The sequence below is a fragment of the Solanum verrucosum genome, unplaced genomic scaffold, assembly GCF_900185275.1.
Source record: "Solanum verrucosum unplaced genomic scaffold, falcon-dt-bn FXZP01000237.1, whole genome shotgun sequence".
Classification (NCBI taxonomy): Eukaryota; Viridiplantae; Streptophyta; class Magnoliopsida; order Solanales; family Solanaceae; genus Solanum; species Solanum verrucosum.
The window spans coordinates 420,010-442,159 of record NW_026020069.1 but is presented as its reverse complement, the minus strand read 5'-3'; the positions used below and the strand labels follow the sequence as shown (position 1 = coordinate 442,159).

Below are 22,150 nucleotides of genomic sequence, written 5' to 3'. Positions count from 1 at the left end.
GCATTTACAACTTTCACATGCATTCATTTATTTCTTATCAAAGTAAATTTACCAAGCTATTTTCTCATGCAATTTTGTCTAGTAGTGCTTCGTCATAACAAATTGATTTTGTACTAGTTCTGGAGAGACCTTATCATGAAACCCTCCAAGAGTGTACTTCTTTTCAGGAGTTCTTTGGGAGTTCTATCATGAAAGTTCTCTCAAGCATACAAAACAAATCATTCTTCGTTATGATTCTCCCACTACGACTAAGTACTACTACATTATCACACTTTCAAGTTATTGAGTCTTAATATTTTCTTCAAAATCTTTCGATATTGAAATAATAAAAACTTTTCATGTAGTGTTCATTTGCTCAACATCACTCCCACTACTTGATGTAGTAGTTTTCTTATGTCTAGTAACGTTTCTCCCACTACTTAAATGCAATGGAACATCCATTCTGACATACCGATTAGATGTTCTTGTGCGTCTGAATTTATAATTGACTTATTTGTTATTTATTTGTTCAATTCCTACAAAACTAGTTTACTTTTAGGAACAAGGTCTACTAAATGATCCTTTTCTAGAATTCAGACAGCTGTATTAACAATTGCCTTATTTTCTTTAGGACATTATAATAAACCTTCTTTCATTCTTTAGGATATCCAATTAACACACATATTCTATTCTTAATTCCAATTTTCTTAGTGTCCCACTCAGCACATGTGCTGGACAATCCTATATCTGAACATGTCACAGATTAGACTTTAGTCAAATCCAACTAGTTCTATAGTTGTTCAAGGTACTAATTTGAAAGAAATTGAATTCAGAATATGATATGTAGTTATTAGAACCTATCTTAAAAGAAAAAAATAACTAATAATAAGTCAATAATAAATCTTATCATCTTCATAAGAGTATACTTATTTTCTCTTCTACACCAATCTATTACAGAATGTCTGGAGTAAACAGTTGAAATGCAATCAGATTACAGTGACTTTATATATTTTTCATGATGTTATTTTCATGTGTCTTAAATACTTTTGAGTTTATCAAGACATTTAGATTTACAAAACATAAAAAAAAAATATTCATTTCATGAGGAAACTTCTTGAAAACTTAGAATACTCAAATTCACCTCTTGCCCAAATGCTTATTTATTACACAAATAAGAATAGATTAATTATAACTTATCACTACCTCTTTTTCCTTTATAAGAGGAAAGATCTCTTAGTCATTTTTCCTTCTAAACAAAACTCACATGTTGGTAGTGACTGCAGTTTCAATGAACTGTTATGTCCATTCATTAATCAACCTCGAAATTATATTCAGAATAAATGACTTAGACGCTAATGTATAGATAAGTTTCATTCAATTTAAAAGATAATTTCCCTTATGAGGCAGATTAATATAATTCAACTCATGAGAGATAATACTAATAAAAAAACACGCATCAATACACCACTATAAATAAAATATTCATCAAACTCAATGATAGGAGAGTTAAAAACAAATATATTAGATACTCATCTCTTATCTAGTTAGAAATTGAAAATAATTCCTTCTAACATAAGGTAAATTTACAATGCATTCTTTGAATTTATATCTTATCTCTACCAATAGAAAAGCTTAAGTAGTACTAAGTGGGTGCGTAAGGTCTATTGAAATAAGAGATATAATACATTAAATAGTTCATAATATTTCGAATAATCCTAAGTAACAAAATTCAGGACTCATTTATACATATATATCCATGCATCTCGAATAGCCAATCGATGGGATTTGAGAACTACCCATGCAATACACATGTACAATGAACAATTATTCACTCCATAAACTTATACAGACCTAACTCAGATGGAGAATCTACTATTAGTTTAAATCAAGTGAAAATCCTCTAGTTACATTGATCCAATCATATATTACTCAGTTTAGGGGAGTTAATATAGATTATGAAAACTAGACGATTAAATACATAGTGACTTGTATTAATTTCATCTGATAGGGAGGAATCTAAGCCATCTCATAAAACTATTACTTTACTACTATTCAATCTTGGTAATAAAGGGAGGGGACCCTATAACCAAATATGACCAAAAACTCATATAACGATCCAAAGAAATAATATTCCTTATTAGGTCGTTCTTATGAATCTACCAAATTTCAGATCAATCAGAGTCCCATTTTTTTCGAATTCCAAACCTATGATCAATTTGGTCGAAAAATGTTTTTTGGCCATAATAGAATTTAAGATTTTTTCGTTCAGTAATTCCTATTATATATTATTATTTGTGAAATACATATACTAATCAAGAACAAAGAACAAAATTATCAAAACTATTTACATTATCTGAGTATTATTTCCTAAAAATCAACATGTTTATGTATACATTGAATATTAAAATTCAAAACACACCTCATAGATATCCATGTATCTTGAACGATATATTTTGATGAAAAATAACTACTCATGCAACATACATATGTGATGTCAGATATTCACTCCAACAAATTTAGATCAAAAGCTAACTCAGATGGAGAGTATATGTTAATTATGCCAAGTGAATATCATTATCCTTAGATTCATTGATCCAATCAAATATTACTCAGATAGGGAGAGTCAATACAAATTATCAAAACTAGAGATTAAATTTTAATGATTTGTATTAATTTCATCCGATATGGAGGAAGGTCTAAAGTCAACACATGAGCTTAATGCTTCACTAAAATTTAGTCATGAATACCATAGAGAACAATGTCTATCACCACTATATCATAGCCGAGTAATTTTCATTAAAATAATTTTTACAATGCAAAAAATATCTAAAAACATTAACTAAACGACCTCAAATTGTCAAATCACTTCATAACAATGAGTGTTTTTAATTTGATCATTTTTGATGAGCCTACCGAATTTCAGATCAGTCAGAGTTCAAAAATAATATTTATCTCCAAAGCTATGATAAAATTCATATTCAAATGATTTCAAGAAAAATAATCAGATCAATATCCTTATCATATATTAATTCATGTTAACTCATCATGTGTAATCATGTACTACATATAACATAAATAAAATCGATATAAAGGATGTCATTCATACTAAATAACATTTTATTTCCAATGAAAATTTTTTAAATCATTTTAACGACCTCAAAAAATCATAACCACATAGTAATGAGTACTTCTTACTAGGTCGTTAACAATGAACTTACCAAATTTCAGGTCAATTGAAGTTTATAAAAAAATAAAATTCCCAAAGTTGTGACCAAATTTAAATTCAAGTGATTTAAGCATCTTTAGGAATTAAAACAATATGACCTACATTCTTATCACAAATCAATTCATGTTAAATAACCATGTACAATCGTATTCCAAATATAACATAAACATAACTCGTATAAAGAATAATCTTATCATATTCAAATCAAATTTTAATGTGACAAACTACCTAAAACTCATCTAAATGATTTTAAATGGAACCATCAAATTTCAAGTCAATCAGAGATAAAAATAATTCATGACCACGTAAACTTTTGCCAAATTTGAAAAATAATTGTTTTATAGGCATAGTTAAAAATTAAAATAACTTGATTCAAATTTCATTCCCCTTTAATAATTATCTCATGAGCATAATGTTATGTTTCTTTCCTTTGATTAAGACACACAACACCTTTTTATCGTAAATTATCCTGTCGATTAATTCACCCGAGAACTCAAGATATTACATTTTACCTTTCATATCGATGAAAACCTTTAATATCTTTTCTCATGAATTAATTAAGTGTTACTAGTATCTAAAGTTTAATCTCCACTTGAGTAAACAAACTTTTACTAATATACATTTATGTAGGACAATTTATACATGTTATATTGAGCATGTTCTATTGACTCAAATAAATAAACCATGTTAGTGTATCATATTTATTAATCATAATTTTCAATTCATATATTAATATAACCTTACATATATATTAAGAATTTTTTTTTGTGATTTCAAATAAATAATTACTTTCATAAGAATTATTTATCAATCATTAATTTTTAAATTATACATGAATATGTAAGAAGTCAAAGCTCATATATAATTATAAAAGAGAGAAAGAGATTAAAAAAAAAAAAGGAAAAATATCCTAATACACTGATGGCACCAGTGGCTGTTACCGTCATTTCATGAATTATATATATTTCTCCTTTTCTTTTGAAGTTTTGGCAAACTGAACAAAATAGTACAAAAATTTCCACTGCAAAAAATTAAGGAATTCTTTGGTCAAAACTATTTTTCAACAATCTACTTTTGCCGTCATAAATCCATGCCAAATAATTTATTATTTTTAAAAAAAAATAAAACTTATTATTGGCTAATCAAAAGGAACAAGCACATGTAGGTCAACTGTATCAATTATTTGACAAATATTACATATTAACTTTACCAAAAAGTATTACACTAGTTGTGAAAACACCTAACGCCGACACATGCAATATAGCACTTCCTTTTCTGTCTTTTTATACAATAATACGAACAAAAACGTAAGCACAAATATGTATAACTAGATTAGGCTATATATTTAGATGCAAGCTTAGCTCTTGATGCCAATTGTTGGAAAATTATATGCACAACGGAAGCATATCAGAATCTTACTGCTTACATGAATAATAGATAACCAAATCATTTATGCTAGAACAAATATAATTATCCTAGAACACATAAACTTTCTGAAATTTAATTCAAGAATTACCTCTTGAAGCGTGCGCGGATATCTTCAAGCGAATCCACCAGTTAGACAGATCTTCCTTCAAGCGAAGTCCCAAGTTAGACAGATCTTCAAGTGAATCCACAAGATAGAGAGCAACTATGTAGTCTTCTACAATGATCCCAAATTCACATCCGAACTTTCTCAATACTTGGGTGGGCAAGTATGAATAGAAACCTTCAATCTTTTTCTAGGTTAGGAGAATCCCTACTTATAGAGAATTCTTCCCAATCCAAAAAGGAGAACAAAAAACAGTTTATTTTCTTCAACCAGAAAAATACACGACTGTTTTCTTTTTAAAAGAAAAACTCACACTAGTCTCCTCATTTCTCCTTAGAAATATGATTCTGAGTTCTAGTTAAATATGGGCACTATAGGGACCACATAATTAATTACTGAAGCTTCCTATTATGGAAATAATTTCAAAAAATTATTTGAATTATTCTTACCATAATAAATTACAAATCATTCCACTAGAAATTCGTAATTGCACTTCTCTATTTATATTTCAAAATTCTCATTAAACACTTATGTAATTCTCCATGTTAAGATTACAGATACTAATCAATAAATTAAATGACTGACGAATTTAATTCAATGATTAATTTCCTTGAACTATATACAGTGGAACCAATACAAGAACCTAAAAGTCATGAGTACAAAGTTGTCTAATGTGAAAAAATGCAAGTCCAATTAGTGGAACACAACAAGTTGTCTCAATGGCAAAAGACTGGCTAACATATATAGAGAAGGAGAAAGGCTGGTACAGAATCTTCAATTTTTGAACTATACTAAGAAACAGTGCAATCTATATTTGTCCCAACTCGCTGTCTCTTCTTACCTCTACCTTTTCCATCAGTCCCTTCACTAGTTCTGCTTCTACTGAAGTCTTTTCCCATGGAACTGGAAACCTTTGCATTCTTTTCTTTAATACGACTATTATCACATGTCTAATCAATAATATCTAGGAGGAGGTTGTTTCTTAGGATTCTGACATTCACTCTGTTTCCTCTTAATTAAGAGAGTCTTTAATATCACATCCAAAGAATGAATTTCTTGATTTTTTGCTAAAGTCAAATTAGTCAATGAATCAACCTTCGGCTGGTTGAGTTTATATTTATCTCTTACTTTTTCTGATCTAGTGCCTAGAAACATTACCTTGTTATCAATTCCAAGCAATCTATCTAAGCATTATTTGATTTTCTTGGAGTCTTTTATTCTTTTCAACTTGAATTCCTTCACCTCCAACATATTTTTTCTTACGATAATTCCAAAAAAAAATTGGTTATGGGAGAAATATAATTATATTTAAAATACTTGTTGAGACAATAACAAACAGAGTTGTTTTCGTCGTGGACTTCAAGATTTTCTTTTCCTTGTGACTCTTGATTTTTGCTTTGGTGGGATTATTTTGTATTGGATTAATTTCATAATCCTCTTCCACAGCTTCCTTCCTAAATATCAAGGCCCTCCAAGTAATTTTCCGTTTTCACAACTCATTGGTAAGTTTCATTAATAAAAACAGCATGAGTTATTTATGAAAAATAATTTTTGAAATCCATCTCTTCACTCAAAGGTCCCTTTAGAAAAATAGCTTGAGATTCCACCTATCAGTTTTTGAAAGAAAAGAAATGCAGGAAAATAACAATGGAAAAAATGTTGAAGGATAAATTATGTATTGCACTACAGAACTTTATATTATTGACTAACAAAAGACATGTATTTACAAACCAAATACCAAACTGAAATAGAAATCAACTCCTAAATACTAGGTGTCGAAATTAATAGAATTATTGCAACATGAAAATATGTAGTTCTAAATCAAAGATTCAATATATATACAAAAGATTCCAAGGCCTTCAATCTTGAACATTATATGTATAGCTCTTAAGCTTCTACATTATTGTCTTGACTCCACATCGAGAAAGCTTGAAGAGTGTTCGTATTAGCTCTGTGATGCTTTTGAGTAAACTCAAAGAGACCAAGCCATGTGAAGTCAGGGTATAGTCTAGGATTTTTTTAGTCCACCAATTCAGTTGGTGGACTCACCACCTTATCTTTGTCTGGACAAAGAAAGAAAGCAAGTGATTTTCTAGGAGTCTTGTTGTTAATCACTGCTCTATGCAAGCAACTTTTTTATCCACCATTCGATAGGGCCTGCAAAAGGACAAACACCAAATATATTATATTCAAGTTGTAAGTCTAAGAACTCATGATGTATATCATTGCACGTCATGTGGAAAGATCTTATAATGTTTTTCAACAAAAAAATGTATTATTTGCTTAATTGATTTTGTTTATATTATTTGTATGTAATACATAATATATTAGCTTATTATATAGTACTAGTTTGTAAATTTGCTTACCAGAAATGTGTCGCCTATGTTAACCACAAAAACATTAAAATTTGGATAGATGAACTACCATTTTTTGTCCACAAAAACTTGAAGTTCGCTAACATAATCTTGATAGAGAACGGTTAATGATGTTGGATCATAGTGAGGCCATGTTCCTAAGGTGAGCTCTGGTTTCTGGCACGGGGGATAATATTTGAGTCTCATTATGGATTCATTATCTTCAAAAAGATCTTTAAAGTTGCTCTTCTGTACACCTAGGCTCATCCCTAAAAGTTCCATGATCCTAAGAGAAAGTGTGCTCATGAAATTGCAATAATCTTGATAAACATTCTTGTGTAATTATAGGGGAAAAAGGTTAATTCATTTTAAATAATCAAAAAATAGAAAAATAGATACTCTTTTGTTTCAATTTTTTGTCTGATTTTGATTTGACATAAAGTTTAAGAAATTAAAGAAACTTTTGAATTCAGTAGTTTTAGACAGTATATATATATATATATATATATATATATATATATATATGTATGTATATAATGTACAAGAATATCATTTAATTTAGTAGTCTAAAACATGTCATGCCAAAAAAGAAAAAAAAACATTTTTTTGAAAAATATCAAAAAGATAAGTACGACAAAAAATTGAAAAAGATGAGAACTAAGATAGTTAATTGTCCTTAACCGAGATATTTAAAGCATTAACCTAATGTGCTTTGGAAACACTCCTCAACTATGTGAGATGAGCCTTCTTTAGCAGAGTCTCTTTCCAAGGAAGCTTCGAAGAAAACCTTCCAGTAAAGTTGCTGGCATAACCACAATGTTCACCAATTTTCCTTTGAGCTTTTGGCTTTTCACAGAGAAGAATGCCAAAGAACATGTCCATATACTGATGGGCATTAGAGATGAGATTAGCATCAACTGCATGCTTCACTACAAGAAAGAAACCATGAATCCTTCACGCTTCACCAACAAGCCTAGATGCTTATTGGGTAGCGGTAGGGTCACCAGAAAAGAAAACCCTTAAGTCAATAAGGGGAACATGAAGTTCTTATGCTACAACTTGTAATCCGACCATATATATTGTGTGGAAATGTTGGACTCATTTTTCATATGGGATGCATAAAAAATCAATGGTTTTTCCTCATTAAGCATAGGTGATTTTTCATTTGTGATTATACTATCAGTGGCCATTGTAAGCAATGGTTTGGTTTTTTCTTTCTTGTGCAATATGTCAAAATGGGGAAAAAGAAGTAGAAGTAGTTCATTGCGAGGAGCCAATATGAAGGATTATATAGGGATTAAGGATGCTTAAAATTTGGATAGAAGTATGTTGTTTGAATCAGATTTTAAAAAAGGAAATACTTTGAAAGATAAGTTTGACCATAGATTTTGAAAAAAATTCTTTAAAAAGTTCTCAAATATAAAAAATGGGTCTGAACAGTTGGCTCAGAAGGGCTTAATAGTGCTTAATTTTGTGGCTAGAGAGTTTTCCATATTTTGAATCAAATTTTATAAAAGAAAAAAATTTTAAATTTATGTTTGACCGTAGATTTCAAATCAGAGTTTGATTATTTTTTTAAAAAAAAAAACTTTGAATTGTCAAAAATGGATCCAAACAGTTTGTCAAGAATGGCTTAATAATGCTTAAAAGTGGGGTATAATTTTGTTATAGAATGTACATAGACATATCTACACATAATATAGCATAATCATAGGTAGATATATTTAAAGAATTTTTCCGATTGATTTTTCTTAGATATATTTCCTTATATAGATACAAATAAATTCTATTCTTAAAATAATACTATAGTAAAACTCACTAAATTAATATAGGTGAGACTAAAAAATATTAATAATTTGTAGATGTATTATTTAATAGATAAATTAATACTTACTAATTTAAAGAGTTTTGATATTCAAGAAAAGTTAATTTTTATTACATCAAAATTATTGTATCCTAATAATTTATTTATTACATTTATTGAATTTACATAAAAATAATAATTTATGATACATAAATTGCAACACCTTGCTATTCGAAGGAACTAGAAAGAACTACAATTTGAAAGAAACCGGTTTTGGAAATAATCAAATTTGGAAAGTTTGATAAGTTGAGCTAAGTGAGAGTTTTGGATCAACTTCAAATGGCCATTACTACAAACACAAGATAAGGTAAGTGGGGTACAAGATACCATAGGAAATATATGTGAATTATCTTTCCAACGCCTTCGAGTTGCTCATTTTCAAGTCTGTATTAGGGAGATATGCCCATTGGAAGTCGGGCTGTCTAGATAAGGAAAGTCAAAACCGGATTTTAGAAGAGTATTATGGTCTTTTCACTACCCAATTAATTAAATTAATTTTTGGTAAACTGAATCGGTTCAATTTACGCTTCATAAAATTAAGTTAGGGTTTTGAAAGAAGAGAAAAGAAGAGGAGAAGAAGCACAAATTCATCTCATTCTTGAAGTTAAGCTTGTGGATTTCAAGGGTTGATCCCTAGGAGGTATATGAGATCACATAGAGTTGGGTTCGTTCACCCATGCGCCAATCATGATTTGATTCTGTGAAATTTTGTTCTTGAAAGCATAGAAATTGAGTTCTTGATGGATTTTATTGATGTTTCGATTGAGTTCTTGATTGTTGATGTTGTTGAGAAGTTCTTGAGTTAAATTAATGAAATTTGATGTTTTTTTGAGTGAATTCTCGTATACCTTGGTTGTGTATTCGAATTCTAATCGTTTGGGAAAGAAAATAATTGAATCTAGAGGGTTTAGAGTTGAAAAACGAGCAAACAAATTTGTCAAAAACATGGGGAAGGGGGCTGGGGAGCCACGCCACTCAGAGCGCCCCAAATAAACTTCTGTAGTTTGGGCTCTGAGGAGCCACACCACTTAGAGTGCCCCAACACAGTTTCTGAAGTTTGCCCTCTGGCTCCGGCCGCCACTCAGAACGCCAGGGTCACCAGTCTCCTACCCTTTCCCATTTCTTTCCGTTTGAGTTCCCTTGAATCGTACCTATGTATCCTAGTTGATTTATATACTCTAAGGTACGTCTAAATATCATGATATCATCTATAACATGAGATCACAACCCGTGAATCTATAAATCAAATTCAAGGTAGAGCTAAGAGTCAAGTAAAGAGAGTTCTTAGAATCTTTTCAAAGTCTATTTCAATCATTTTAAACTTGTTTTAAAAAGACTTAAGCATTGAGTTGAGAAAGAATAGAGCCAAGTTCATTTCTCTAACAACAAAGTATGGGGACTAAGTAATCCCAAAGAGCAAATGTTTGCACATTTAAGATAAGAGGAAACACCGATTTCCAAACGAATTTTCATGAGTAGTTTTGAGTTCCATCTCTTTTAAGGGATAAGCTTTTTGAGTAATAACTTCAAATCACATAGAAAGAGTAATTTTTTAAAACATATGAGCTGAGTTTTTTGGAGTAGTATTGAGCACCGATATGGGGACGAGTCCATAATAGCTCAAGTCCCCATAAACCATGTAGCCAATGTGGGTAGAAAGGGTGTAGAAAGGGTCATACTTTTTAGATGATTCCTTAATGCTTCTCAGCATAAATTAGTGGATCCACTTAGTTGAGGCATTCTATATCGTGACAACTTATAGGACAGTTTTGGCAGTGTGGGCGAGAGGTTGTATCATCACATAGCTCATAGTGATGGTTGTCGATTAGAGAAACTCCCATATAATTATATTACTTTATTATATATTTATATTGAGTTGTTACTTACTGGTTTAAATGCTTTATATAAACTGCACCTTTACTGTTGTTTAATTCTACATTTGAGTTGAGTATTCAACAGTTGAGTAAAGTTGAGGTAAGTGTTATTTCATAATTCAGTTCAAGCTTATGTCTTGTTTAGTTTTCCCATCGCATGCTCGTACATTCAATGTACTGATCTCATTTGGCCTGCATCGCTTTAAGATGCAGATATTAGTAACCAGGATCAGCATCTACTGCCTCATCGATCTAGTTGAGCACTCAGAGTCACTTGGTGAGCCTCCTTGCTTTCTGGAGGATCCTATTTTACATTATTTTTAGTATTTCAGTTGATAGGATGACTGGGGGTCTTGTCCCAACATCCCTCATTGTTTTAGAGTCTTCAGAGACGAATAGCTATAGTTCGTTAGTCTTTCCATTCTCAATTGTTTATGTTAAGACTTGAGTTGTCATTTTGGCTAGACGAATATTTATTTCAAGGCATTCTAAGTTATTTTCATGACTATATTTTGAGACTACTTATTATGGTTTAAGTCTTCCGCTAAGAGTTAAGCCAGGCCAAGGGTTCGCTTGGGGCCAACAATGGTTCTCAACTACCAGTCCCGCCCACTGTGTAGGCTCGCGGCGTGACAAACTTGGTATTAGAGCACAGTCCAAGAGTCCTAGGGAGTCTATGAAGTATTGTCGGTAGAATCCTACACTACACCATTTTAGGCATATGGCCACCCCAGTAAAGTGTAGCCTTTGATAAAAGTGTGGCCTTTGATAAAAGGCTACACTTTTGGACTTTAAGCAACACTTTTTAGGGGGTGGCCTAATGAAGCGTAACCTTTGACATTAGGCAACCCTTTTTAAATGTCGCCATCTTTGGCTACACTTATAAAGCGTAGCCAAAGAGGTATAAGGGCACGCTATGTTGTGATGAATTAGCGACACCTATCTTTTATTATACTACACTTAAAAGCGTTGCCTTTGCTTTGTTATTGGTCACACTTAAAAAGCGATGCCTTTTATATCTCATCAAGAGCAACAATTATAAAGTGTAACTTTATCTCTCATCTAGAGCAACACTTATAAAGTGTAACTTTATATCTCATCTAGAGTACAGTACAAGATAACATTGGACGTCCTACAACAACACTTTTGAAGTGTGGCAATGTTGTGTAGAATTTTGTAGCCACATTTTTTTATTTTTAATAATAATAATTTTTATTTGCATATATTTAATATATAATCACATAATTAAATATACAAGTGACCTAAAGCACAAAATTAGCTAATAATTAAATCGAAGCTATATATTTCAAATAAACTTCGAGAAACATGTCTTGTACAACCAATACTTAGAAAGTGATTGCTTAAAGATCTCTACTATCGATAAATTCCAAAAAATCAAATGCATTCAAACGTATATGACAATAGTACAAAAACTCTTCATCATTCACTACAATAGACCGAGTTTACTTTTGGCCACATGCAATTCAAATTCAATTACCGGCATTTTCCTGCACATTCAAAATAAAATTATAAGTTAGTGAAATAAATGTGGAAGTGCATAATTGGAGAGGATTCACTGTAAGCCAACCAATCCAAATCAATATATATATGCAAATCATATAGAACATTTATCAGCACATGAATTCTGGATTACTGCATGTATTGTAAACACAAAGAACACTTGTTACATGTCTGTATTGGGCAGGAACTGGGAGCTGCCCATTTCATTAATCAAGAAAGAGCTCAAGAGACTAGGTCTCACATTCACACTTTGATATTAAGCAAAGAGATGAGGAATTTAAACAAAGAAAAGAGTTAGAGGCTGCTAGGAAGAACAAAAACAAAGGGGAACAAGGCAAACAAGATTCCAGAAACCTGCAAATGCAATACACAAATAGAGAGGATGGAAACACCAGTTCACAATACCAGCAGCACAAAAAAAAAGGAAATAACAACAAGCCAACTGATGAAGAATGGCAGACTCAGAAGAGAAGCTTACAGGCCAGTTCAACATAGCATGGACAGACCAAAATCTCCTAAGGAAACATTGCAGCAGCAACAGACTCATCACACAAGTATGACTACTAATTCTGCACTCCCTACATCTAATAATTTCATTGATCTTTCTATGCAGGATCAACCAAACAATCAAGAAGGAGCTGAAAATCAGAATTCAAAAGATAAGGATACAATGGAGACACAAATTAATAATAAGTCAACCACTGACAGCATGTTGGGCATGAGAACACCCACATTGATCATAGTCTAGACCATAGATCCCCTACTAGCCCCCTCAGCATCACATTCAGAATAAACAGCAAGTTCCAGACAAGTTTCAGGTTAATGCTACAAGTCAGGGTCATAAATCATTTAATCTTAAGTTATTTTCTGCTTTTGCAAAAAATTCAAGAGAACCTATATCTTAAAGTTATAATAAGATCCATTTTAAATAAAATTGTAGAGTAAAAATGGTGGTTTAGCAGCATGGGAACCTGCAGGAGCCTCTAAGTATTTGAAGGTAACACAATATTCCTATTTCTTTGATTTATTTTGAGGTTGTTAAAACCTTCAACCATTTTCACTTTCTTGTTCTGTTTTATGCACCGACAGCTGCTCAATCCTACTGAATTTTTCGCTGACATTGTCATCGAGCATGAGTAAGCTCAAGCAGGTTTTATACCTGGGAGGAAAATAGCTGATAATATTATTCTGGCCCATGAGCTAGTGCAAGCTTATAGTAGGAAACATATCTCTCTTAGGTGTATGATTAAGGTTGATTTACAAAAAGCTTATGATACTGTTGAGTGGATATACCTAAGACAAGTATTAGAAGCAATGAGTTTCCCCAAGAGGTTTATTGGGTGGGTAATGGAGTGCATTCAGACTGTTAATTTTTCAATTGTGGTGAATGGAGAGCATACTGAACCATTTGATGCAGCAAGAGGGCATAGGCAACGGGATCCTATGTCTCTTTATTTGTTTGCCATTGCCATGGAATATCTTAGCAGATGTTTGGATGAGTTGCAATGGGATAAGGGATCAAGTTCCATCCTAGATGTGCTAAATTGAATATTACTCATCTAAGCTTTGCGGATGACCTTTTAATGTTTGCTAGGGGTCATATGAAGTCAGTGGCTGCATTACAAGAGTGTTTCATGCAATTCTCTAATGCTTCTGGTTTGAAAGCTAATCTAGGAAAGAGTTGTGCCTACTTTGGAGGTATGCAAGCACAAGTAAAAGAAGATATCCTTCATCACTTAGGATACTCTTCAGGGGAGCTACCCTTTAAGTATTTGGGTGTCCCACTATCGACTAAGAAGTGGTTAGTAATGGAGTGGCAGCCGCTAATTGAGAAGATCGTCAGTAGAATATCATCTTGGACAGCAAAGAAACTATCATATGCTGGGACAGTACATGTCACGCCCCGAGCTACCCCCGAGACGCGGACACGAGACATAGGACCACAAATGATCCCAAGCTAACCCTGCTGGCATGATCATGAGCATACTAAAGAAAATAAACTGATGCAGAAGCTAATTCATAATAAAATTTGAAAGGATGGGGAATACCCATATACTATAACTGAATATATCAAATCTGAGAGTTTAGTACAAAAGAAATATCAAACTCAAAAAACTAAGTTGAATCTAACTATGTCTGAAATAAGCCTCTAAACTGACTAGAAATGTTGGGACATGCCCCAACTAGATCTAGGAAAACTGAAACTAAAGACTAAAAATACTGTAAAGAAACTCATGACTATTGTCCTCGGAGAATGAGGACTCACCACTGAATCTGCTGAACTGGAGATCGGGAACCGATCTAAGCGTGATCTGGATGCTGAGAACCTGAACCTACATCACGAGAAGATGTAGCGCACGTATGCGTCAGTACTTGAAAGGTACTGAGCATGCAAGATGGAGTAAAGCTGAAATAACATATAACTGAACAAAGCAATAAAGCAATGAAATAATCTGGACATGATATAGATACTGAAAATACTGAATACTAAGCTAACTGATGCAATAACCAAATTTATAACATGCTGAGACTGAATACTGACTGTACTGAAATATGGTCAATGCAATAGAGTCTGACTGAACTGTGGGAGCTACTAATAACCGACATAAAACCACATGAGCTAAATGTGGAGTCCGATGTATACGCCCCATCAAGAGGACCCAATATACCCTGCCAGAGGTATAGAGGCATGCTGGCGTGATCACTAAACTGATGTTGCCCACAGAGGGGACTTACACCTACGTGGCTCGTAGTTCTGGGACTATATGGGTACGCTGAAACCCTAGTCCAACTCGGTATTATGCTACTCCCAATGAATTAAGTGGTTAACTAGTTATGACTGAATTTCTGTAAATACTGGATAGCTCGAAACTGAACATGCAAACTGAGAATGCAACAATTAATTTGATAATGATGCATTCATAAACTGAGGCATGTATAACTGAATATATTATGACTGAAATACTGAATAGCTTAAAATACTGACATGTAGATACTCATACTTGAAAACTCCATTTTAGAAAACAATACTCTGATCATTGATGACTTGGGAAGTCATACTGCATAAACATTGATGGTATATCTAGATACCATACTATTCATACATTGATGACCTACTCAATTGTCATACTAATCATGTTTTAGAAGCTCTTTCTCAAACTCATCTTAACTTTCTCAAAAACTCAGTTTAAAACTCAAGTGTTGTCTTAAAGAAAAGCTTCTCAAGATTTATAACTCAAAATAGGGTGTATACTGAAATCTACTGATAATGTGGCATAAAACTGGAGCATGTATATCTGAATAACTGAAATATCTGACCTAGCATGTGTAATTCAAGAACTAATGAAATACATAGCTAGGGTTCTAAAATTTATGCGATAAACTGAGCATTAACATGATAATCTGATTTGGAACATTTAAATAACTAATTCATGATGATCTGTTGAGATTCTAGAAACCCTAGGTCTGTTCATAATCATGGAATCAAGAATCTGGCTGAATTCTAGGGACCTAATGGGCGAAAGGAACCCACTAGTGAAATCCCACATACCTGGTGACGAATTCCACGGAGAAATCTTTCGATTTCGGGGCTGGAACTGAAGGAACCTTGTTGCGTTCTTGAACTAGGGTTCTTGATTTCTTTTCTCCTTTTAGCGTTCTAATTCTTCTAAGTTTGATTAATGATTTGACTTAGGTAAGTTCTAGTTATTTTTCTAGGTTTAAACTGATTAAAATCTCATTATTTAGGGTCTAAACGATGTATCTTAGGGGTTCGATCAGACTGACGGTCCGTAGGTCGAGTCTGCCCGACAGGGCTTCACTAAAATGCGCATAACTTTTTACTCGGAGGTCAGAATTTAGAAAACTCAGTGGTGTTGGAAAGATAATTCAATTATCTATCTAAACATAGGTCATGGGACATATAATTCATTTTGTGCTAAAAGTTATGACCATCTGAAGTTGACCCATCAGAATTTTCAGCTAACTGGCTGCTAACCTTCGATCTACGGTCAGACCTACGGACCGTGGATCGAATGACGGTCCGTGCTGGTCAACCGTAGTTTGTGTCAGAGGCTAGGTAAAGGAGGTCTTGATCCACGGACACAGACCACGGACCGTGGTCTGATCTACGGACCGTGGGTCGAGACTTAGCCAATTTTTTTCTGAGCTGGCTGGGGAGGGGTTGCAGTGGCGAACCACGGACCACCAGGACGGGCCATGGTCTGACCTACAGTCCGTGGATGGTGACCGTAAGTTGCACCTGCAACTTCTCAAAATCTGCATTTTTGTCTATTTTGAATACGGGGTGTTACATTATCTCCCCCTTGGGATCATTCGTCCTCGAATGAAGACTAAACTAGCTGAAATGGAGGGAGAGGGCTGCAATCCCTACCACTGAACACTGAGAATTGAATTTCTGACTGAACTGAGTTCCAAGGACATGCAAATACGCTGAAAATGCAAGTACAAACTGAAGGAACATGATTCTAAGACTGAATTTTTGCATGAATGACTGAAAAACTGAAGAGGAACTATTACCTCAAGCTGGAATGGAATCATAAGGAAAGAGATGAGGATACTTGGACTTCATGGCTGCTTGTGCTTCCCAAGTAACTCCCTCTACTGACTGACTCCTCCACAAAACCTTGACTGAAGCGACTTCTTTATTTCTCAACCTTCTAACCTGACGATCGAGAATTTCTACTGGTACATCCTCATAAGAAAGGCTATCTTTCACGGCCACACTTTCTAATGGCACTATGGATGCTGGATCACCCACACACTTCTTCAAAAGAGAAATGTGAAAGACTGGATGCACTGCTGCTAAGTCTGCTAGCAACTCTAACTCATAAGCCACTTTACCAATCCTTTTCAAGATCCGGTAAGGGCCTACATACCTGGGACTGAGCTTCCCTTTCTTGCCAAATCTCATCACTCCCTTCATGGGTGACACTTTCAGGAAAACCCAATCATCAACTTGGAACTCTAGTTCCCTTCTTCTCACATCTACATAAGACTTCTGGCGACTCTGAGCAGTCTTAAATCTATCTCTAATGAGTTGCACTTTCTCCATAGCATCAATGACCGAATCTGTTCCTATCAAGGTTGCTTCACCTACTTCAAACCAACCAACTGGAGATCTATATCTACGCCCATACAATGCCTCATAAGGGCCATCTGAATGCTGGAATGGTAGCTATTGTTGTAGGCGAACTCAATAAGAGGAAGGTGATCGTCCCAACTACCCTTGAAGTAGATCACACAAGCTCTCAACATGTCCTCTAAGGTCTGAATGGTATGCTCTGCCTGACCATCCGTTTGTGGATGAAATGTTGTGCTAAGATTAACCTGAGTACCAAGACCTTTCTGAAATGACTTCCAGAAATGAGATGTGAACTGAGGACCTATCTGAGATGATAGACAAAGGAACTCCATGCAACCTCACAATCTCATTAATGTAAAGCTTGGCGTAATCCTCCGCCGAATCTGTAGTCTTGACCGCCAAAAAGCGAGAAGACTTAGTAACCCTATCAACAATCACCCAAATGGAGTCATGTTGTCTGCGAGTACGAGGTAAATCTGTGATGAAGTCCATGTTGATCACTTCCCACTTCCAAGTAGGAATGTCAATCCCTTGAGTCATACCCCCTGGTTTCTGATGTTCTACCTTGACTTGCTGGCAATTAGGGCACTTAGCCACAAAGTCTGTTATATCTCTTTTCATACCATTCCACCAATAGACTTCCCGCAGATCGCGGTACATCTTAGTGGCGCCTGGATGAATAGAATATCTAGAATTGTGGGCTTCTGTGAGAATATGCTGTCTCAATTCACCCACATCAAGAACACACAATCTACCTTGATAGCGAAGTACACCATCTCCCCCTTGGGAGAAAACCTCCACTCTCTGATTGTGGACTACACCCTTAAGTTCAAGCAAGATTGGATCACTGTCTTGCTTTTCCTTAACCTCTACTACCAAAGAAGATTCTGCCCCATTCTGAACCGTTACACCACTATCTGATATGCTCATAAGACAAACTCCTAGGCGAGCAAGTCTGTGAACATCCTTTGCTAGCTCTCTCCTTTCTTCCTCAACATGTGCTACACTACCCATGGATAGTCTGCTAAGGGCATCTGCTACTACATTCGCCTTACCCGGATGGTAATGCACGCTCATATCGTAATCTTTGAGGAACTCAAGCCACCTTCTCTGGCGAAGATTCCACTCTTTCTGGGTGAACACATACTGAAGGCTCTTATGGTCTGTGAACACATCTACGTGAACACCATACAAGCAATGTCTCCAAATCTTAAGTGCAAACACCACTGCTGCTAGCTTGAGGTCATAAGTTGGATAATTCTTCTCATGTACCTTAAGCTGTCTAGAAGCATAAGCTATAACCTTACCTCGCTGCATCAACACACAACCTAGTCCGACTCTGGATGCATCACAATAGATCACATAACCATCTGAACCCTCTGGTAGAGTCAAGACAGGAGCTGTAGTCAACCTAGTTTTCAGTTCTGCAAAGCTTTTCTCACAATCATCTGACCATTGGAACTTAACATTTTTCTGAGTTAACTTAGTCAATGGAGAGGCTATGGATGAAAATCCTTCCACAAACCGTCTGTAATAGCCTGCTAGACCCAAGAAATTTCTGATATCTGTAGCAGAGGTAGGTCTGGGCCATTGTTTCACTGCTTCTATCTTCTGGGAATCTACTCGAATTCCTTCACTAGACACAATATGCCCAAGGAAGGCAACTGATTGTAACCAAAATTCGCACTTGTTAAACTTTGCAAATAACTGGTGATCTTTGAGAGTTTGCAGAACAACTCTCAAATGACTTGCATGTTCTTCCTCATTCCTAGAGTAAATGAGGATATCACCAATAAAGACGATAACGAACAAGTCCAAGTACTGCTTGAACACTCTGTTCATCAAATCCATGAAAGCTGCAGGAGCATTGGTTAGTCCAAATGACATAACTACAAATTCATAATGACCATACCGAGTTCTGAAGGCTGTCTTCGGAATGTCACTATCTCTGACTCTAAGCTGATGATAACCTGATCTGAGGTCTATCTTTGAGAAATGACGAGCACCCTGAAGTTGGTCAAACAAGTCATCAATTCTAGGGATAGGATACTTATTCTTGATTGTGACTTTGTTCAACTTCCTATAGTCAATACACATTCTGAGAGAACTATATTTCTTGTTCACGAACAACACTGGTGCACCCCATGGCGAAATACTGGGTCTGATGAAGCCCTTATCTAGAAGGTCTTTCAACTGCTCTTTCAATTTCTTAAGCTCACCTGGAGCCATTCTGTAAGGAGGAATAGAGATAGGCTGGGTATCTGGAAGGAGATCAATTCCAAAGTTTATTTCCCTTTCGGGAGGAACTCCAGGAAGATCTTCTGGGAACACTTCTGGAAACTCATTAACCACTGGAACTGACTCAACAGTTGGGGTTTCGAAACTAGAATCCTTAACCCGAACTAGATGATAGAGATAACCCTTAGAGATCATCTTTCTGGCCTTAAGGTAAGAAATGAATCGACTCATAAGCGTTAAGCTACTACCCTTCCATTCTAGAATTGGTTCGTCTGGAAACTGAAAACGAACAATCCTAGTTCTACAATCAACTGAGGCATAACATGAATGTAATCAATCCATACCTAGAATGACATTGAAGTCTACCATTTCTAACTCTACAAGATCTGCTGAGGTGACTTTCTGAGAGACTGTGACAGGGCAATTTCTGTATACCCGTCTAGCTATAATTGAGTCACTGACTGGAGTAGACACTGAGAAGGGTTCTGAAAGAGTTTTTGGACTGACATCTAAGATTACTGCTATATAGGGAGTCATAAAAGATAAAGTAGCCCCTGAATCTTTCCACTGAGTGTACCATATGTGAGCCACATCCTTAGGCTGGTAGGATGCCAACTCAACCCTACCATTATCAGTCACTTGCATCACTCCAAAGATTTTCTAAACCTCATCAATGAAGTTTTGTGGGTCTTCACCAACTTGTGACACTAAAACTCAGGCGGATTCATCCTTAACAAAATCTCAAACTCTAGCTGCCACTGATCCACCATTTCTATTAGTAGGAACTGGAACCTGCTGATTGTTCTTGTTGGTCATACTCTGAACCAATAGTTGGATCGCATTCTGAAACTCTTCATTCTTAACCTCATGGTCTGGGACTAGAGGAAATGCGTTAGCATTCCTGGCATTCGCATTCCTGGCGTTAGTTCTACGGGGAGGCATGATCTTAAGCGCATAACGATGGATTAGAAATGAGATCATACCAACGCACGATAGAATATCAAGAAAGTGAAGTTTTCCTAAAACACTTCATAGCCTCCCTCTCATTAGATGTGGTGCACTTCACACCCATGAAAAGGACTCTACTTAGTGCGGCTTTTCAGACATCCTAGGACACTTAAACCTATTGCTCTGATACCAAGTTTGTCACGCCCCGAGCTACCCCCGAGACGCGAACACGGGACATAGGACCACAAGTGATCCCAAGCTAACCCTGCTGGCATGATCATGAGCATACTAAAGAAAATAAACTGATGCAGAAGCTAATTCATAATAAAATCTGAAAGGATGGGGAATACCCATATACTATAACTGAATATATCAAATTTGAGAGTTTAGTACAAAAGAAATATCAAACTCAAAAAACTAAGCTGAATCTAACTATGTCTGAAATAAGCCTCTAAACTGACTAGAAATGTTGGGACATGCCCCAACTAGATCTAGGAAAACTGAAACTAAAGACTAAAAATACTATAAAGAAACTCATGACTATTATCCTCGGAGAATGAGGACTCACCACTGATTCTGCTGAACTGGAGATCAGGAACCGATCTAAGCGTGATCTGGATGCTGAGAACCTGAACCTACATCACGAGAAGATGTAGCGCACGTATACGTCAGTACTTGAAAGGTACTGAGCATGCAAGATGGAGTAAAGCTGAAATAACATATAACTGAACAAAGCAATAAAGCAATGAAATAATCTGGACATGATATAGATACTGAAAATACTGAATACTGAGCTAACTGATGCAATGACCAAATTTATAATATGCTGAGACTGAATACTGACTATATTGAAATATGGTCAATGCAATAGAGTTTGACTGAACTGTGGGAGCTACTAATAACCGACATAAAACCACATGAGCTAAATGTGGAGTCCGATGTATACGCCCCATCGAGAGGACCTAATATACCCTGCCAGAGGTATAGAGGCATGCTAGCGTGATCACTAAACTGATGTTGCCCACAGAGGGGACTTACACCTACGTGGCTCGTAGTTCTGGGACTATATGGGTACGCTGAAACCCTAGTCCAACTCGGTATTATGCTACTCCTAATGAATTAAGTGGTTAACTAGTTATGACTGAATTTCTGTAAATACTGGATAGCTCGAAACTGAACATGCAAACTGAGAATGCAACAATTAATCTGATAATGATGCATTCATAAACTGAGGCATGTATAACTGAATATATTATGACTGAAATACTGAATAGCTTAAAATACTGACATGTAGATACTCATACTTGAAAACTCCATTTTAGAAAACAATACTCTGATCATTGATGACTTGGGAAGTCATACTGCATAAACATTGATGGTATATCTAGATACCATACTATTCATACATTGATGACCTACTCAATTGTCATACTAATCATGTTTTAGAAGCTCTTTCTCAAACTCATCTTAACTTTCTCAAAAACTCAGTTTAAAACTCAAGTGTTGTCTTA

The 22,150-nt window shown here is 35.0% G+C and overlaps 1 pseudogene; it reads right to left on the bottom strand.

Annotated features, from left to right (window-relative positions):
- Nucleotides 1-7,972, bottom strand: part of LOC125823820 (gibberellin 20 oxidase 2-like) — a 34,563-nt pseudogene extending 26,591 nt beyond the window's left edge.
- Between the last annotated feature and the right edge of the window lie 14,178 nt (nt 7,973-22,150).